This window comes from Manis pentadactyla, chromosome 16 (genome assembly GCF_030020395.1).
Source record: "Manis pentadactyla isolate mManPen7 chromosome 16, mManPen7.hap1, whole genome shotgun sequence".
Classification (NCBI taxonomy): domain Eukaryota; kingdom Metazoa; phylum Chordata; class Mammalia; order Pholidota; family Manidae; genus Manis; species Manis pentadactyla.
The window spans coordinates 31034359-31051795 of record NC_080034.1 but is presented as its reverse complement, the minus strand read 5'-3'; the positions used below and the strand labels follow the sequence as shown (position 1 = coordinate 31051795).

General features: G+C 36.5%; 1 protein-coding gene across 14 annotated transcripts in view; it reads right to left on the bottom strand.

The window, feature by feature from the left end:
* Window positions 1-17437, bottom strand: part of USP49 (ubiquitin specific peptidase 49) — an 83049-nt gene that overhangs the window by 37979 nt on the left and 27633 nt on the right. For 13 of the 14 annotated variants that reach the window (XM_057494000.1, XM_057493992.1, XM_036927576.2 and 10 more), the window contains one exon: window positions 13234-13307. The exons of the other annotated variant lie outside the window; for it this stretch is intronic. The gene's annotated coding sequence lies outside the window, so the exon portion shown is untranslated. The remainder of the gene's footprint in view (window positions 1-13233; window positions 13308-17437) is intronic. 14 annotated transcript variants of the gene reach the window in all.

The window sequence follows — 17437 nt, the reverse complement described above, 5'->3', positions numbered from 1 at the left end:
ACACTCAAGTCAGAACTAGAGGGCTTATCCTGGAGCTCTCTCTTTCTATTCCTGGTGCCTACTTCCAGGCCTGTGCTGCACAGAGTCCAGGCCAGGCCAGAGAACACTAGAAATAAAAAGGGAAACTCCCAGCTGGATGATGGTACTTTAAATCGCGGTCTCCTCTAATCTACCTGCTACTATGGACTTTTCAGAGTCCTCAAATTGCTGTTCTGTGTGTTCTGTCCAGGTTTTTAGCTGCATTCAGTGGTGGAATATGCTTAGTCTTATCCAGAACTGGGAGTCTCCAGGGGTAAATATTTTTAAATTTAGTACTCATATATTATTTTAATGTGTTTTATGAAATAACAGAAAATCCACAACTCCATGGCTACTTTTTAGGATAAAGTTCAAGTGGGCTTTTAAGTTAGAAAAAAAAACATAATTTGGTTTACAGAAAAATATTAAGTAACCGTACAGATTTTACTGGAATGTGGCAAAAATCACGACAGTGTAAACAGATGTCACAAATTTGAGAAATACTGTTCTAATGGATAGAATCCACTTTATTTACTTCTAAATAGTTCTATTTTTATAAGTTTATTAATTCTAATTATAAATTAATATAAGATAAACTATATATGAACCTGCTTTACACTTGCTTTCTGTTAACTGACCTTGTAGTTGTTTCCTTCTGGCTATTATAGTCTACAGAATACTGGGAAAGAATAAGGAAGGTCACTCAGGGACCCGTAAACAAAGCTTTCCTCAGGAATATGGGTCTGAGGGACTTTGAAAGGACAGAAGGTAGAAGGGAGTGTTATATACATAAGCAGTAAATGAAAAGCTATGGATTCAGAAGCTATTTTCTTCTTTTAGAAATTTACCTAACACAGCCTAGCGCTTAAGAAACCCTTCCTTGGTCTTCCCAAAATACCCTCTTCAAAGCCAATATTATAGCATGCCTAAATGCAATCCCTGGTTTCCTTTGTCTACCTTATTAGACTATGAAGTCCTTGAGACATGGAACAATGACCATGTCATTGTCATCTCTGTAACCCAGGCATCACACAGAGATTTAATGTAGATCATCAGTAAATGAGGATACAATAGATGGATACATCTCCTGAAACCATGTTTAATACAGACACAAAATCATAATGACTTCTGTCCCAATAGAAGCAGCTGCTATACTACTTAACTACATTAATGTCAACTAGGAATGTAGCAGATATCTTAAAGACTACAGATAAGGACAAAATGCAAGTGTGTGTGTGTGTGTGTGTGTGTACACGTGCAGAGACGCACATGGGATGTGATAATGTGTTAGGGGACAATGTACAGTACCCTAAAGGCTCCATCCATATCTAGTGCAGAATTGCTGCCCCATCACTCAGGCTTTCCCCTGGCTGCTGAACAGTCAAATCTGTCCCTAGTTAGAGAACTGTAAAACCAGAGGATAATTGTCCTATGGTGAGAAACCCTTCCCGCTTCATAATGGGTGTAATCGATATTGCCTCTGCCCCAGTGTTGTAATAAAAAAAGATTTGCATGATAATAGGTATCTAAACTTATTCACTCCAGATGCTTTACTCTCTTAAACAAACTAAAAATGTTCATATCACTGTGTTCCCTACCTCAATGATTAAGACTTTTTCCCCTTTACCATATCCAGTCTATCCCCAAACCTTACTCATTCTCTCATTTGAATCTCACTCTATTTCTCTCCATCACATCTTTACAAAGACCAACAAGGCCATCTGACCTCATCACCCCTTATTCTCAAGCTCACGTATTCCGCTTTAGCCACTAGCCTCCTCACTGTTCCTCCAACACACCAGGCACTCTCTGATCTCAAGGCCCATGCAAAACCTGTTTCTTCTGCATCGAATGCTCTTCCCTGGATCGGAATGGCTTGCTTTCTCACTTCATTCAGGTATGTGCTCAAATGCTACCTTCTCAGGGAAGCCCTCGCTAGTCACTCTATATAAGATTGTTCCCCACTTAACATTCCCTTATCCTCATTCCCCTTCCTGATTTATCTTCCTTGCAATTACCACAATTTAAACATAGTGTATATTACTTGTTTATTGTCCTTCTCCCCACTAGACTATAAGCTCCACGAGGACAAGGAGTTCTGCCTATTTTGGTCACTGCTGAATCCCAAGTGCTTGGAACAGCACCTACCAAACAACAGGTGCTAACTAATTATTCTCTTACAGAATGAACAAAACGACTTCCATTTCCATTGCCTCTAATGTAATTTGAACCACCATCAATTCTAGCCCACAATACTGGAACTACCTTTTGATAAGTCTTCCCTCACTCAGCCTAAAATCCAAACATATCATTATCACTGCTTTGGGCATAAAGCCCAACTCTTCATCACGGCTCCTCGAGTCTTTCATGGCCTGGTCCTGCACACCTCTCTAGCCCATCCCTCTTGCCTCATGCTGCAGCTTTGCTCCAGCTGTTCCTAATTAGTTTTAGTTCCCCTAATGAACTGCTTTCTCTTACTTTCAGGCCTTTCCACAGCTATTCCCTCCCCTAGAATATTTTCCTCACACCCCTGGTCACTCACTCTTCCCTTAGCCCAATTCTTACTTATGCTTCCTCTAGGAAACCTTCCACTGCCCTCCCAGACTGAGTTAGGTGTACCTTGCAGGCACTCTTAGAGCACACATGTGTGCCTTCCCTTCCTCAGCATCTACCATGTTGCCCTGTAATTGCCTGCTTGATTGTGTCACAGCTATAACCAACCTGAGGCAGACATGGTGTCAAGAACACAGCAGGTACTTAATAAACTTTGTTGAAGGAAAGAATGAATGAATGAACAAACAACTTTCTATTTTAGTGTTCTCTTTGACAAATTATTAATACTTATGTGTAAGATTCCTTCTACATACCTGCAAAAGGGAGAAAAATATCCTGATGAAAACTGAAAAAGCAAAAGTAATTTTTAAATTGAGGTTTGAAAACACCAATCTGATCAAACAAAGGACTTTAAACCATGATGCAAGGATGCACAGATCAACTAGAATACCAACGGAAAGAGCTGCAGACAATATAAAAAGTTAGGAAGTGTTTAAAATAACCTGTACCTAAATGTTGTATACCCTAGAATACTTAATATATTGGCCAATGCCACAAGCTACTAGCTCCATTTATGGAAGACTTGGATGAATTAATGAACCTAGGCAATGATCATCAATGGCTACTAACATCACACATAAAAAGATAACAAGACATTATGTATCTCCTGATGGAAATATACACCAACACTTATTAAGTACTTCTTCCCCAAAAACAGAACCTGAATTTAATTAGTCTCTAGATTTAACTATAAATCTGTATAAAACATAGTAAAGGACATAATAAAGGTTAACTGACACTACTGGGATATTCACATTGAAGGTCACCAATATTCACATTGAAGGAAACTCTACAAGAAAAATGACTCAGTTTCTTTAACACATGGATTACAATGAAAAAGCAGGGGAAGGCAAGAGAGAAGGAAGCAATCAACTAATAGCAATGTTTGAACTTTATTTGGATCCTGAATCAAACAAGCTATTTTTTTTTTTTTTAGGAGAGCCAGGGGGACTTTTATTAGATATACAGTGAGCAGACAGACAGAGCTCCTGGCTTATGCCAGGAGGGGACAAGAGAGCCGGGGTGATGCACTGTCTAGGGGATTTATAGGCAGTTGAGGACTTTTGGGAACTGAGGGCTTAGGGTGTGGACTTGTACCACCTGCCCTGCCCACAAGGTGGGCTGGGTTATTGTCTGTTTGCTAGGGCTGTTTACAGTGAAGTCACGGGTTATGCTGAGATACCCTTGCGGAACACTCAAACATTCCAAGCCAAGTTGCTCCGGGCCTTTTGACCTTTAACTGATCTCAATGAAGATGTCTATATTCTTAGTCTGGTATCTTTACCCTAGAGAATTAGTGTGACTTTGACTTTGCATAATGTTGAACACAGAGTTCAAACAAGCTATTTTTAAAAATCAAATAATTGGGGATATTTGAATACTATTAGAGATTTGGTGATATTAAGGAATTACTGTCAATTTTTATATGTGTGATGATTATTGTGGCTATATATTTTTTTAAAAAGAATTCCTACCCTTTAAGGGAACATAAGAAAATATTTATGGAAGAAACAATACCTAGGATTTGTTTCAAAATAATAAGGAGTAGGGTAAAGAACAGGGATGAGGTATAGATAAAGCTTGAAACTCTCCATAGTGTTTTTTAGTTTAGCAAAGGGCAGCCAGTTCTTTTATCATATCAATTTTATGTACTTAAAAAAAAATAGTATGTGTACAGAATATAAAAATTTCAAGAGTAAAAACTCTCCATCTGCTTTCCATCCCTGATTAATCCTTTAGAGGTAACTATGGTTAACTGAGCGCCCTACTGGGGCACACTTCCAGGAATATTTTATGCATTTAGAAATATAACTTTCTGATATAAATTGGACCCCATCATCTACATTATTCTACCTCCTGTTTTTTTTTTTAACAACATATCTTGGACATTTTCCCATATATCTGGCTTTACCTCACTCTTTTTAAAGACTATGTCATATTCTATGATATGGACAGCATAACTCATTTAACTAACTCCCCTACAAGTAAAAAATTATGCTGTTTTCATTGTTTTATTATTACAAACAAGGCACCATGGATATTCTTGGGCATATATCATGACAGACTTATGCAAGTGTGTAAGTGAGATAATTTACAGAAGATGAATTGCTGTGTCAAGGGATGTATATGCATTTAAATTTTAGATAGATATCATCAAACTGCCTTCCAAAAAGGTTGCATAAATTTACACTCCCTTATTCACCTCCCACCAGTATTTGAGATTGCATGTTTCCCCAATACTGGGGATTGACACATCTTTAAGCAATTTTCAATCTGACATTTGAAAATTACATATATACATTCATATACTGTTTGTTTCTATGTCTTTAATTATGGTGACTATTGATCTTTTTTATTCTCTTTATGTGAACTGTCAATTGATGTCTTTTATACTAGCTTCTTGTTTTTTTTAATTGATTTGTGAAAACCTTTATGTGCTAATACAATCAGAGGACTTGTTTCCAACAAGGAAAAAAAATGACCCTCAGGTAATAGATTTAAAATTACTAAAGATTAGTTTCAAAACATAAATCTATCTTGCCTACCAAGAAACAACATAACAGAATGAAGACAACTTTGTGTAATAGTGTATAATATGATTACAGGGCATTCAGACAATGTCAAAAAAACAAAGAAAAGAATACCGAAGACATCTCAGTATTCATAGCTCCAAGAAACCATGAAATTCACCTGCAATGTTGTTAAATTACTACTTTACCCATGCACTTCTCCCTACCTTTCTCCAGTCCTAGATATGGCACTAGTAGTCACCTGACTTGAAAACTTCACATTCTCTTTAACTCCTTATTCATGTCACAGTCAAATTAGCTACCAAAACCTATGAATTTGTACTCAGAAAGGAGAGTACCACACTCGTGTCTAGGTTCTTTGTTACAACAGCTTATTTAAGAGAATGGATTCAAATGCCGCCACCCCAATGGCTTCTAAAACTTAATTACCTTCCCCATTGCTACTGCTGCCCTCTCCACATTAATCTAGGCCCTTAACACTAATAATCCTGAATTACTACTGCTTTAACTGCTAGTTGACCTTGAGGCCTCCTATTTTTCTAGATCTACTATGACCTTAAATATTATCACTGCATTAAACAAAAAAAAAAGGATTTTCATCCAGTACTGCATTCCCCTGCTTCAAAACTCACAATAGCTATCAGCCTAATATCCAATAGATAGTTGATACACATGTAGTATAAACCTTATCTTAAACCTGGTATTACCTTTTACTACATCTGTGACTTTAAATTTGTTTCCATATTCATTAAAATGAGGTTTAACATCTATATGCCTTACAGAGCTGATGTGATGATTAAATGAAATCATTTATGTGATAGTGCCCAGCATATAGAAGGTGCTCAAAAAATAATAGGTGAATAACACTAACGTGAATTTTCTAACATCAATAAAACATGAAGGGATTTTTAAATTAGAGAAAAGACCAGGTGCCTAACTCAATTCTTGGTATGTTGCATGCACTCTATATGTTAAAACCTGATTTTCCAATAAAACATGGCAGATTGAAAACACTTTTAGCTCCGGGTAAAAAAGGGCATAAATTCATCAGGTCAGAAAGAATGGGAGATGACACAACAGCAGATGAAAGCTATCATCAGTATTTTGGAATCTGCAAAGTAAATGGAGGAAAGGAAAGTGTAATAGACAAGCGCATGCTAAAACTTCAATGCTGCCTACATCAGGGAGAAATAAATAAGCAAGCTGGTTAGAACTTCAGAATCTGGAAAGGCTCAAAGATTAGAGGCTCCACATGCCTTCTGAAGATGGAGGCAAGGTGTGGGATTAAAAAAAAGAGAGTATCTCTCAGTTTCACCCCCATCAACCCTGAGCAGCCAAATGACTACATCTCTTCCACCTTGGCAGAAAACGGGGGTTTTATTTGAACCTTAGACATTGTGATCTTTGGTACACCAGGAATAGCTTAGAATAGGGTGCCTGACAGGTGGCAATGGTGAATAGGCAACAGCCATTTGGTACATTCTAATTTAAAAAGCTCCTTTCATACCTTCAATGATGGTAAGGACACAATGCTCTCCAATTAAAAAAAAAAGAGCTTCTGTTAAAGTGTATCTTAAAATAACCTTTAGAGATGATTTTTGGTCATTCACATTTTGAATGTCAGTTTCTTTTTCCATTAATATTCTAATGGTATTCCAATTGTCTGCGTTTGGAAATGGCTGAAGTTAGTGAGCGATGTGATAGACATCCAGCCCATGAGCAGGAGTCTGATGGCTGCATTAGTTAACCTTCAAGTCATTATTAAGTGACTCAATCTAATGAGCCAAGTAATCTCTTTCTGTATAAAAGTCTATTAAACAAATTACAGGGTCTTGGGAGCAACTCACCAGGCAAGGAAAATCTCATGCATGTGTGAACATTTTTCTACAAATAATAAAAAACAATTAGAATAAATTTAACATCAGTTGGCATTTAATTCTTTTAAAGTTAAATTTCCTGATAGAAGTGGAACTAACTTTGAAAACAAAACAAGATTAAAATAACCACAACAAGGTGACTGGAAAGGCCCACCTTTAGGTTCCAGGTAAGACTGTAAAACTCCTAAACCATTTGGTGTGTTTTAATAATATAAAATCACAAAATGTCAAACATTTCCCACTCTGTCCTCAGCACTCAGACATTGAGAAACACCAGGCAATGTTCAGTAGCTACAGTGGCTATCATCAACTCTGAGGTTCCCCTGAAGAGAGAGCTGTGACTAGAGCAAAGGACTCAAAGTCTGGAATAGAAACTCCATGAGGGTGGAAGCTTTTTTGCTTTTATTTTATTCATTGACTTTTTTCTAGCCCCTAGAACAGGGCTACCACATAGTAGATGCTCAATTAATACTGTCAAATAAAAGGCTATCCTGAAAGGTCTTTTTGGTCCTCCTAAAGTTGGGAACAAACAATATAAAGAACATTCCAAATTTGGTACATATCAGTGGGGGTCATTGGCAAGGTTGCATGGTGTTCCTATTTAAAACCAAGCTGTCCTTTCTCCAGTTTTCACAGCTCCTTATACTCTAGAATATACCCTCTAGCATAATTATGAAAATGGAACAGAAGTTTCACTTCTCTAGCTTGGGAGACACAGCCCCAGTCTACCAGGATGTCACTAGAATGGAGGAGCTGTGCGGTGGGCACTGCCACCACTCAGTCCAGTCACTAGACAGGGCACTAGGACTTTCTGGCCCACACTGGGGTCATTGTGATAGATCAATGTAGAAACAAACCCCAGTGCTCTCATTGCAAAGCTAGAGGAAGATTTTATATTTTTGCAAATCTTAATGTCTGGATTAAGGAAGACAGCTAGATTCTCCTGTTTCTGTATTTAGCTGGTTGCACATTATGCAGCCTTTGAAAAACTCCACTGCATACTTGTAAGCAAGTAATGTTTTAATACTGTTATGACCATAGTTTTATTCATAAATCTCACAGTTTTGTTCATAAGAAAGAGTCTCAGGGGCCCTGGACCACCCTTTAAGACACTGTTGTAAAGGACATATATACTAAGAGCCATAACTCTGATCAACATTCATAAGGGATTCTCATAAAAGGATATGGAGTTTAAAAAAAAGATGCAGAGAGAAGAAAACATCACCAACTATACGTAGCCACACCTTACAGGAAAGCAAAGACATTTCATCAGCATACTTGCTACTTTAAATGTCACATATTCTTTGTACTTTACTGTATTTCAAAAGGAAATGAAGTGCTGCTATTTGAAAAAAAGAAAAGCCAGTGCTTCCATATGACAAGACAGATCCCAGAACAAAAACCACATACTATAACTCCTTCCAGTTCCTATATAAATGTCGATTGTTAATGTACATTTACTCTTTAGACCATCATTTATAAGTGACATTCTAATTATAAGACCCATAAGTCACCTTTCTCTGGCTTTTTCTTCTCGTACACAACCTTCTGCTGACTGTCATTCAAATATTACTTAACAGGACAAAAGAACAATTTCCAATTACCAATCAGTTCCAAACTGCTGCACAGTTCAACCTTCCTGTCTGCATGCTTCCACCAATAGCAGCTAAATGGAAATCTACAAATCAACTCACTCTAATCCCTTCTAAACATGTACATACTGTCCCTTAAGTTCAGGTGGTTTCTGTCTACTACAAATGATACAGAATAAAGCAAGAGAGATGTATTCATTTAAATAAGGTCAAGAAAAAAAATTATTTATGAATAATCATCTCATCATTTTTCCCAGACTTAAGACATGTGATTTCAAATTTTTCTTCCCACAAGCAAGCAGAAATATATTAACTATGGTCACTTTTTCAGGAGATATTTGGCTATTGTCATATTTAAATTCACACCCACCTTAGCAAACCTTATAAGCATTTATTAACTAGGCCACACCCACTGGCCAATATCATAGGCTCTGGACCACAAGATCTAGGTTTGAATCCTAAAGCTGCCACTTGCAATGTGACTTTGGGCAAGTTATCTGTGACTCACTTTTCTCAGCTTTTAAAATGAAAGATAATAAGAGTATCTGCATCATAAGTGGATGACAGAATTAAATGATAATGAATAAATGAGTATAGCACTTAAAACAGTGTCTGACACATAATAAATACTCAGTACAATTAATTTCTGTTTTTATAAGTTAGTATCTAAAACAGTCATAGCAGATAGAATAGTTCATAATAATCTAGTAGAGCCTCAGAATATAGGAGGAAAATATTAAAAAGAGATGACCTCACATGATCATCTCCATAGATGCTGAAAAAGCATTTGACAAAATTCAACATCCATTCATGATAAAAACTCTCAAACAAAATGGGTATAAAGGGCAAGTACCTCAACATAATACAGGCCATATATGGCAAACCCACAGCCAGTACCATACTTAACAGTGAGAAGCTGAAAGCTTTTCCTTTAAGATCGGGAACAAGACAAGGATGCCCACTCTCCCCACTTTTATTCAACATAGTACTGGAGGTCTAAGCCATGGCAATCAGACAACACAAAGAAATAAAAGGCATCCAGATTGGTAAAGAAGAGGTTAAACTGTCACTATTTGCAGATGACATGACATTGTACATAAAAAATACTAAAGAATCCACTCCAAAACTACTAGATCTAATATCTGAATTCAGCAAACTTGCACGATACAAAATTAATACACAGAAATCTGTTGCATTCCTATACACTAATGATGAACTAGCAGAAACAGAAATCAGGAAAACAATTCCATTCAAAATTGCATCAAAAAGAATAAAATATCTAGGAATAAACCTAACCAAGGAAGTGAAAGATCTATACCCTGAAAACTACAAGACACTCATGAGAGAAATTAAAGAAGATACCAATAAATGGAAATACATCCCATGCTCATGGGTAGGAAGAATAAATATTGTCAAAATGGCCATCCTGCCTAAAGCAATCATAGATACATTGCAATCCCTATCAAAATACCAACAGCATTCTTCAACGAACTAGAGCAAATAGTTCTAAAATTCATATGGAACCACAAGAGACCCTGCATAGCCAAAGCAATCCTAAGAAGGAAGAATAAAGCTGGGGAGATTATGCTCCCTGACTTCAAGCTCTACTACAAAGCCACAGTAATCAAGACAATTTGGTACTGGCATAAGAACAGACCCATAGACCAATGGGACAGACTAGAGAGCCCAGATATAAACCCAAGCATATATGGTCAATTAATATATGATAAGGGAGCCATGGACATACAATGGGAAAATGACAGCCTCTTCAACAACTGGGGTTGGCAAAACTGGATAGCTACATGCAAGAGAATGAAACTGAATTATTGTCTAACCCCGTACACAAAAGTAAACTCTAAATGGATCAAAGACCTGATTGTAAGTTATGAAACTATAAAACTCTTAGAAGAAAACATAGGCAAAAATCTCTTGAATATAAAACATGAGCAACTTTTTCCTGAACGTATCTCCTCAGGAAAGGGAAACAAAAGCAAAAATGAACAAATGGGACTACATCAAGCTAAAAAGCTTCTGTACAGCAAAGGATACCATCAGCTGAACATCCTACAGTATGGGAGAATATATTTGTAAACAACATATCCGACAAGGAGTTAACATCCAAAATATATAAAGAACTTACATGCCTCAGCATCCAAAAAGCAAATAACCTGATTAAAAAATAGGCAGAGGATATGAACAAACAATTCTCCAAAGAAGAAATTCAAATGGCCAATAGGCACATGAGAAGATGCTCCACATCACTAAGTATCAGGGAAATGCAAATTAAAACCACAATGGGCTATCACCTCACACCAGTTAGGATGGCCAGCATTGAAAAGACTAAGAACAACGAATGCTGGTGAGGATGCGGAGAAAGGGGAACCCTCCTACACTGCTGGTAGGAATGTAAACTAGTTCAGCCATTGTGGAAATCAATATGGAGGTTCCTCAAAAAACTAAAAATAGAAATACCATTTGACCCAGGAATTACACTCCTAGGAATTTACCCAAAGAAAACAAGTTCTCAGATTCAAAAAGACAGGTGCACCCCTATGCTTATTACAGTAGCCAAGATATGGAAGCAACTTTAGTGTCCATCAGTAGATGAATGGATAAAGAAGATGTGGTACATATACACAATGGAATACTATTCAGCCATAAGAAAGAAACAAGTCCTACCATTTGCAACAACATGGATGGAGCTAGAGGGTATTATGCTCAGTGAAATAAGTCAGGCAAAGAGACAAATACCAAATGATTTCCCTCATTTGTGGAGTATAACAACAAAGTAAAACTGAAGGAACAAAACAGCAGCAGACTCACAAACTCCAAGAGTGTAGCACAGAGAAGACAAGTAGTGACTCTGTGGCATCTTACAATACTGACAGTGACTGCAAGGGGGAATGGTGGGGGGACTCGATAATATGGGTGAATGTAGTCACCACACTGTTTTTCATGTGAAACCTTTGTAAGAGTGTTTATCAACAATACCTTAATAAAAAAAAAAGAGATGACCTTTAATGTCCTTCCTTCTTAAAATAGGTAATGGTCTGTACCACCTAAGTGTTGACAAGTCATGGAAAAGACATCAACGACATTTTCAAAACTATTAGGATTCTGTGAAACAAGAAACTCAAGAAGATTTGTCCTTCAAAATAGACTGAAGGACTTTTAACAAAAAATTTGACATACCTATCTAGAAACAAGAGAATTGTGCATCCTGCTTTGACATAGATACTCTTATGGGTAAGATGAAATTATCATAGACTGAACATAGTTGTTTATTCATTCATACCTGTAAGTATCATATACACCATAACCTAGGTAGAAGAGCTGAAGGTATATAACCATTCTCACACATAATCTAGCAGCATACTCTGAGAGAAATGAAGCTTGAAGCCAAAAGGAAACTTTCATGAAAAATTTAAAAACCCTTCTACTAGGGTTTACCTTATCTGAGATGATTTAACTCTTGGAGTATATCAGGAAAAGATTCAACTATGGAGGGGTGGTACATAAAAATGCCAACTGGATATATGTGAGAACTACAGCTAACTTTGACTAAATACCTACTATGTTCCAGGCATTATTCTAAGTTTTCTTATAAGAACTAACTAATCCTCAATATCACTATGAGATAGATATTTTATTCTCCCCACTTATACCCAAGGAATTGATGCACAGAGAAATTAACTTGCCCAAATGTCAAGTTAATAGTGGCTAGTCAAAAACAGTCTGGGTCCTACTCACATTTTCAGCCACTAGGCAAAGAAGGTTGCACAAATACACATCATATACTTATACACTCTGGGAGGGAGCTAAGATACAGGTAGGGGGTTCTGGTTATCTCTAATGTTTGAATTATTGATAATAAGACTGTATAGAATAGTGTAATAAAAAATTTTCATATCTCATAAATGGAGTCACATCTTTTATTAGGCTTTCTGTGGAACTCTATTTGATTACCACTTGGCACACAACCTACACTTGCCTAAATGAATGTGATTCCCCACTAAGCTTAACATCACAGCAGATGGCAGTGTTTGGAAAGTGAGAAGAGGTGGTTAATACTCTTGACAGGTAGTGACAGACACCATTTCTATCCAACCATCAGGAATCTTCCAGATCTACCCGCAACTTCTTTTAGTATGGTGGCTACTCTCCAGGTCCCATCTTCATCTTCATACATGGCTGTGTCCTCTTTTAGCTCAAGTTAATTCATACTACTGAACAATTCATAATGGTAAGAAGGAAGAAGGTGGTGAAAGGTCAGAATGGGGATAAGAGAGAGCTAGTGACTCGGGGACAGTAGGACAGCTTGGAGAATAGTCAATGATTCTGTAACATCTTTCTATGTTGATAGATAGTAACTGCCCTGAAGGGGGTGAGGATTTAATAATATGGGTAACTGTTGAACCACTGTGTTGTACATCTGAAATCAATGTAAGATTGTATATCAACGACACTTCAATTAAAAAAAAAAGACAAAGTTAATGACTGATCACATACTAAGAGTACAGCGACCTATGGCAGACTGGCCATACATAAGACCATGATGAATGGTTTTCATTAATAACTTTTTATCATAGCTTTATTTCTTACCCATTAAACAAGTTTTTTCTATCTTCTTCCATATTATTCCACAATCATTGGTTAGGTTTCCTCTTCTCTATTACCTATGGGGGGAAACAATCTGTAAGGTTGAGCTAATATATGGCAAGACAAAAGCAATTTCATGAATCTTCTTCATAAATTCAAAAAAGGATCAGCATGTTATGATGCAGTTTAGTGAACTCCCTACAGTCCTCATAATTCGTGTAAAACAGTGAAAAAAACTGTGACTTTTTTTTCAGCTAAGGGCAATCAACAATTCAGTTCCTTGTGAACAGACTGATCCATAAATGGAACATATAAAGTTTACTTCCTGAAAAATGCACTTCTGCATTTGTTTTAGGATTTAAAAACTTGCACACAGTCTTTGCTTATAACCTGAAACTGTCACAAAAAACAAAAACATATTCATGGTAACAAAAATACTCAAATATCAAAAGCTAAAATTATTCTTGCATAAGTGAAATTTACAGTGAAAGATGCCAGGAGGTGACTCCTTCGTTTTAGGTGGGATCATGACTTTTGGGCAAGCACCCTGCTTCTTTAAAAGCAGCATACATTCTACACACAGGACTTTATATTAATCAAAGATGCCTGGAATGTAGGACTGGACAAATTACATGTATAATAATTTTTTAGGTTTCTGACACTTTATTCAGGAAGCAGGACTCAATAAGCTTGAGATTAGTAAACTGTCAGTTGCCACATAACAAGATAAAAGTTCTCTATTTTGTTATCTTAATAACTAACACAAGCATTCCCCTTAGAAGGAACATTCTTTGTGAAAATATGTTCCCCCAGTATGGGTCCCCCACCTCTCATGTCCTCCAGTCCCCTTGGGGTGAAAGGTTCCCTGCAGAATCGCTGTTGACATCCCAAAATGGTTGTCAAGAAAAAGAAATTGTTTGCTCTTCATTAAACAAGAGGAAGAATTTATTATTTTACCTTTGAAAAGGACAGAGAGAATCATGAGGAGAAGGAAAGGAAGAGAAGAAAAGAAGAGTTAGTATAGAGGAGCAAAGCTGGGATTAGGTAGCAGTGAAGTTCTCAGGTCAAGGAAGGTCTGAAAACATTTTAAGAATGGGGATGCCTTACTAGGGAAGCTGCATTAATGCAATGTAAGGCTCACCCCACTTCTATTTTGCTTTCTTTATTCAGTTAGGTGTACTAGACCCATAAATACCTTGTGCTAACAGGGCCTTTCTGAAAATCAGAGAAAGAGCCAAGTGCATACTGGAGGCACAAGGCAAGAAAGTGAGGGCCCAGGAGGCAAAAGCCACTGCAAGATGATATAAGCCACAAATATTTTTAGGAAGAGCTTACAGATTCCGAATGGTCTAGGCTGGAGGTTTGAGGCAAATCTGTCCAGAAAGCTAAGCTGACATTGTATGGATAGGGGTTTTTATATCCATAAAATTTTCCTCTTTGTTATCCAAATAACCCTATTTTCAATATAAGAACACAAAAAGATTAAAAGTTAACTTAATTACACTTAAATCCAAGTTATGTGAATTAATGTTGGATGCTCACCAAAAGCTGACTACAATAATCAGTTTTATATGAAATAAAATCTAGATATGTTACTACATAGAGTTGAGGCTTCAAAGCCCTATGAAACAGCTATTAATTTGAAGAGTAATGACTTCAATAATTATGATGGTGATCTTGAAAACAGGGAAATCATAAGTCATCTTAATTCTGAAAACTATCAATAAAACTCTACACATTCAAATACATTCCCACTTACATCATTTAAACTACTGCAATATAACATTTTTTTTGCAAAATAAATGTATCTACACATATTCCAGAACTTTTTGTTGTTGTTGTTATCATTAATATAAAATCACATGAGCAACATTGTGGTTAATAGATTCCCCCCATTATCAAGTCCCCACCACATACCCCATTACAGTCACTGTCCATCAGCGTAGTAAGATGCTATAGAGTCACTACTTGTCTTCTCTGTGCTATACTACCTTCCCCGTGCCCACCCACCCCACGTTATGTGTGTGCAATATACTTTTGAAAGGAGGGGAATGGAATTACAGATAAATAAAACAAATCACTACAAGCAGGAACAAACTAAAAGTGTGGATGACATCCATTTAGATGGTCATTTAATAAAGATTATATATTTAAAATATTGTTTATATATTACATATATCAAAATATTTTAATATATTATACACATTTTATAATATTTTCAAAAGTTTAAAAAGTTGACCAAGAGAATACTAATACATTTAAATCAGGAAACAATTCAACCAAGATTATACCTTTCCAACAAGGTCAGTCATGTGGCACACTCCAAAATACAATCATTTATTATTCTAAACTGTATTTTGTAACTGCGTTCCCTTGTAAGTTCCTGGAGAACAGCAATAGCATCTTGTCTTACTTAGTGAACGTCAGTGATACCTAAAAATGTTCCTCTTCCTTACTAGGTGCTCAGTAAATATTGATAAAAGAATAAGAGGCTGGCTATTAAACAAAGAAAAAAATTCAAGTCCATGTGTTATTGCCATTCACATTTTAAGGCACTAATGCTGTAGGCTTATTTCCCACCACCCATTCACTCTGGAATTTTACTATCAATGATGTCTTGCTGGATTTAAGTGTCTTCTTTGACCCAGTCACATTTTTAGCCTATTCCAATCTGTAAGCTCATGTAGGAAAATATCTGATAACAAAAAGTCTCAGGTATACAGATAATCAGAAGATTCATGCATGAATGCATGCATGCAACATGTGCTTTCACACATACCTCTCAGCTGCCTCAGGATAGCCCTGAGAGCAGAAAAGGTAGGTATGATAACCTAGGTAGTTCCTTCTAATGTTGATTGTTCTGGAGTAGAAACAATGTTCTCATTGTCACTGCCAAAGAACCAGTGGCTCAGAACCTGAGTTAGATGCTTTCTCTGTAGTTGGATAGAAAGTCTACAAAATAACATACTTTTAGGTTGATGTCATAAGTAATTACTTTAACCATAAATGATCACTCATATCTAATCAAAGAAAAAACAGCCAAAAGCCTTGGAAGATACAAAGGCAGAAGACACTCTTTCAACTAAATATGGAAAAATTTTTCATGCATCCAAAACTAAATAAAGAAACCTCATGTAAAATTTTAAGAAGACCACAATTAAATCTCTGTTGGTCACTAAGTTAGGAAGCCCATCGTAGAGTGGTAGGAAGAGAGCTGGACTAGGTTCAGGAGGCCTGGGTTTCAGTTCACACTCTGCCACTAAGGAGCCATGTGGTCTCCAGTCCCACTAAAATTTAAATTCCAAAATTTTGCAGATATCACACAAAGTAAATAATAATGCAAAAAGAAACATGTTACATTTCTGTGCACAGCATGGACAGCATGAACAAAAGTTTCAAGATCTGCTGACTTTACTGTTCAAAGATTCTAAGTTCTTAGTTTGCCATCGGTTTTATCCACTAACAGCTCTGAATAATGGCATTAAGTTCAAATTTAGGATCTCTGCACAGAAACTGAAAAACAGACAGATTTATGATTTTATGTGAAATACAAAGGGTGCTAGGATTGCATTTACATACTCTGACTCATCTGGGTGGTAAATATAAGTTCACTTCCAAATGAATTGAGCTGTTTATATAAATATAAGCTGTTTATTAAAATGCTTTTTCACCATTAGACAGAAATGTGGTCCATGGGTTTATGAAGCTCTGTTATACAATATAAATGAAATGACAACCTAGACTGTGAGCTTCCTGAGGACCAAGACTGTTTGTCCTTCATTTTTGTGTCCTGTTGACTTAATGTATGTTGTTGGTTGAATGAATCACTGATAGAGAGGACCTCCCTCTTTTACATTTATTTCAGATTTTACTTCTTAGGCAATGTGTATTCTAACATTTATAAAGTATTTTCAGTTGAAAACTTCACACAGCAATTACCACTGTAAACTGCAATTTTATCACCTCTCTACACATACACTTTTGTATTAGAACAAAACATTTCATATTGTAAGTTGGTCATGAGACGGTAGTACAGCATGGTGAATATAGTTAATAATTCTGTAACATCTTACTACATTGATAGATGGTAACCGCACTAGAGGGGGTGAAGATTTAATAATATGGGTAACTGTTGAATCACTGTGTTGTATATTTGAAACCAACATAAGATTGTATATCAAAGATACTTTAATAAAAAAGCATTTCA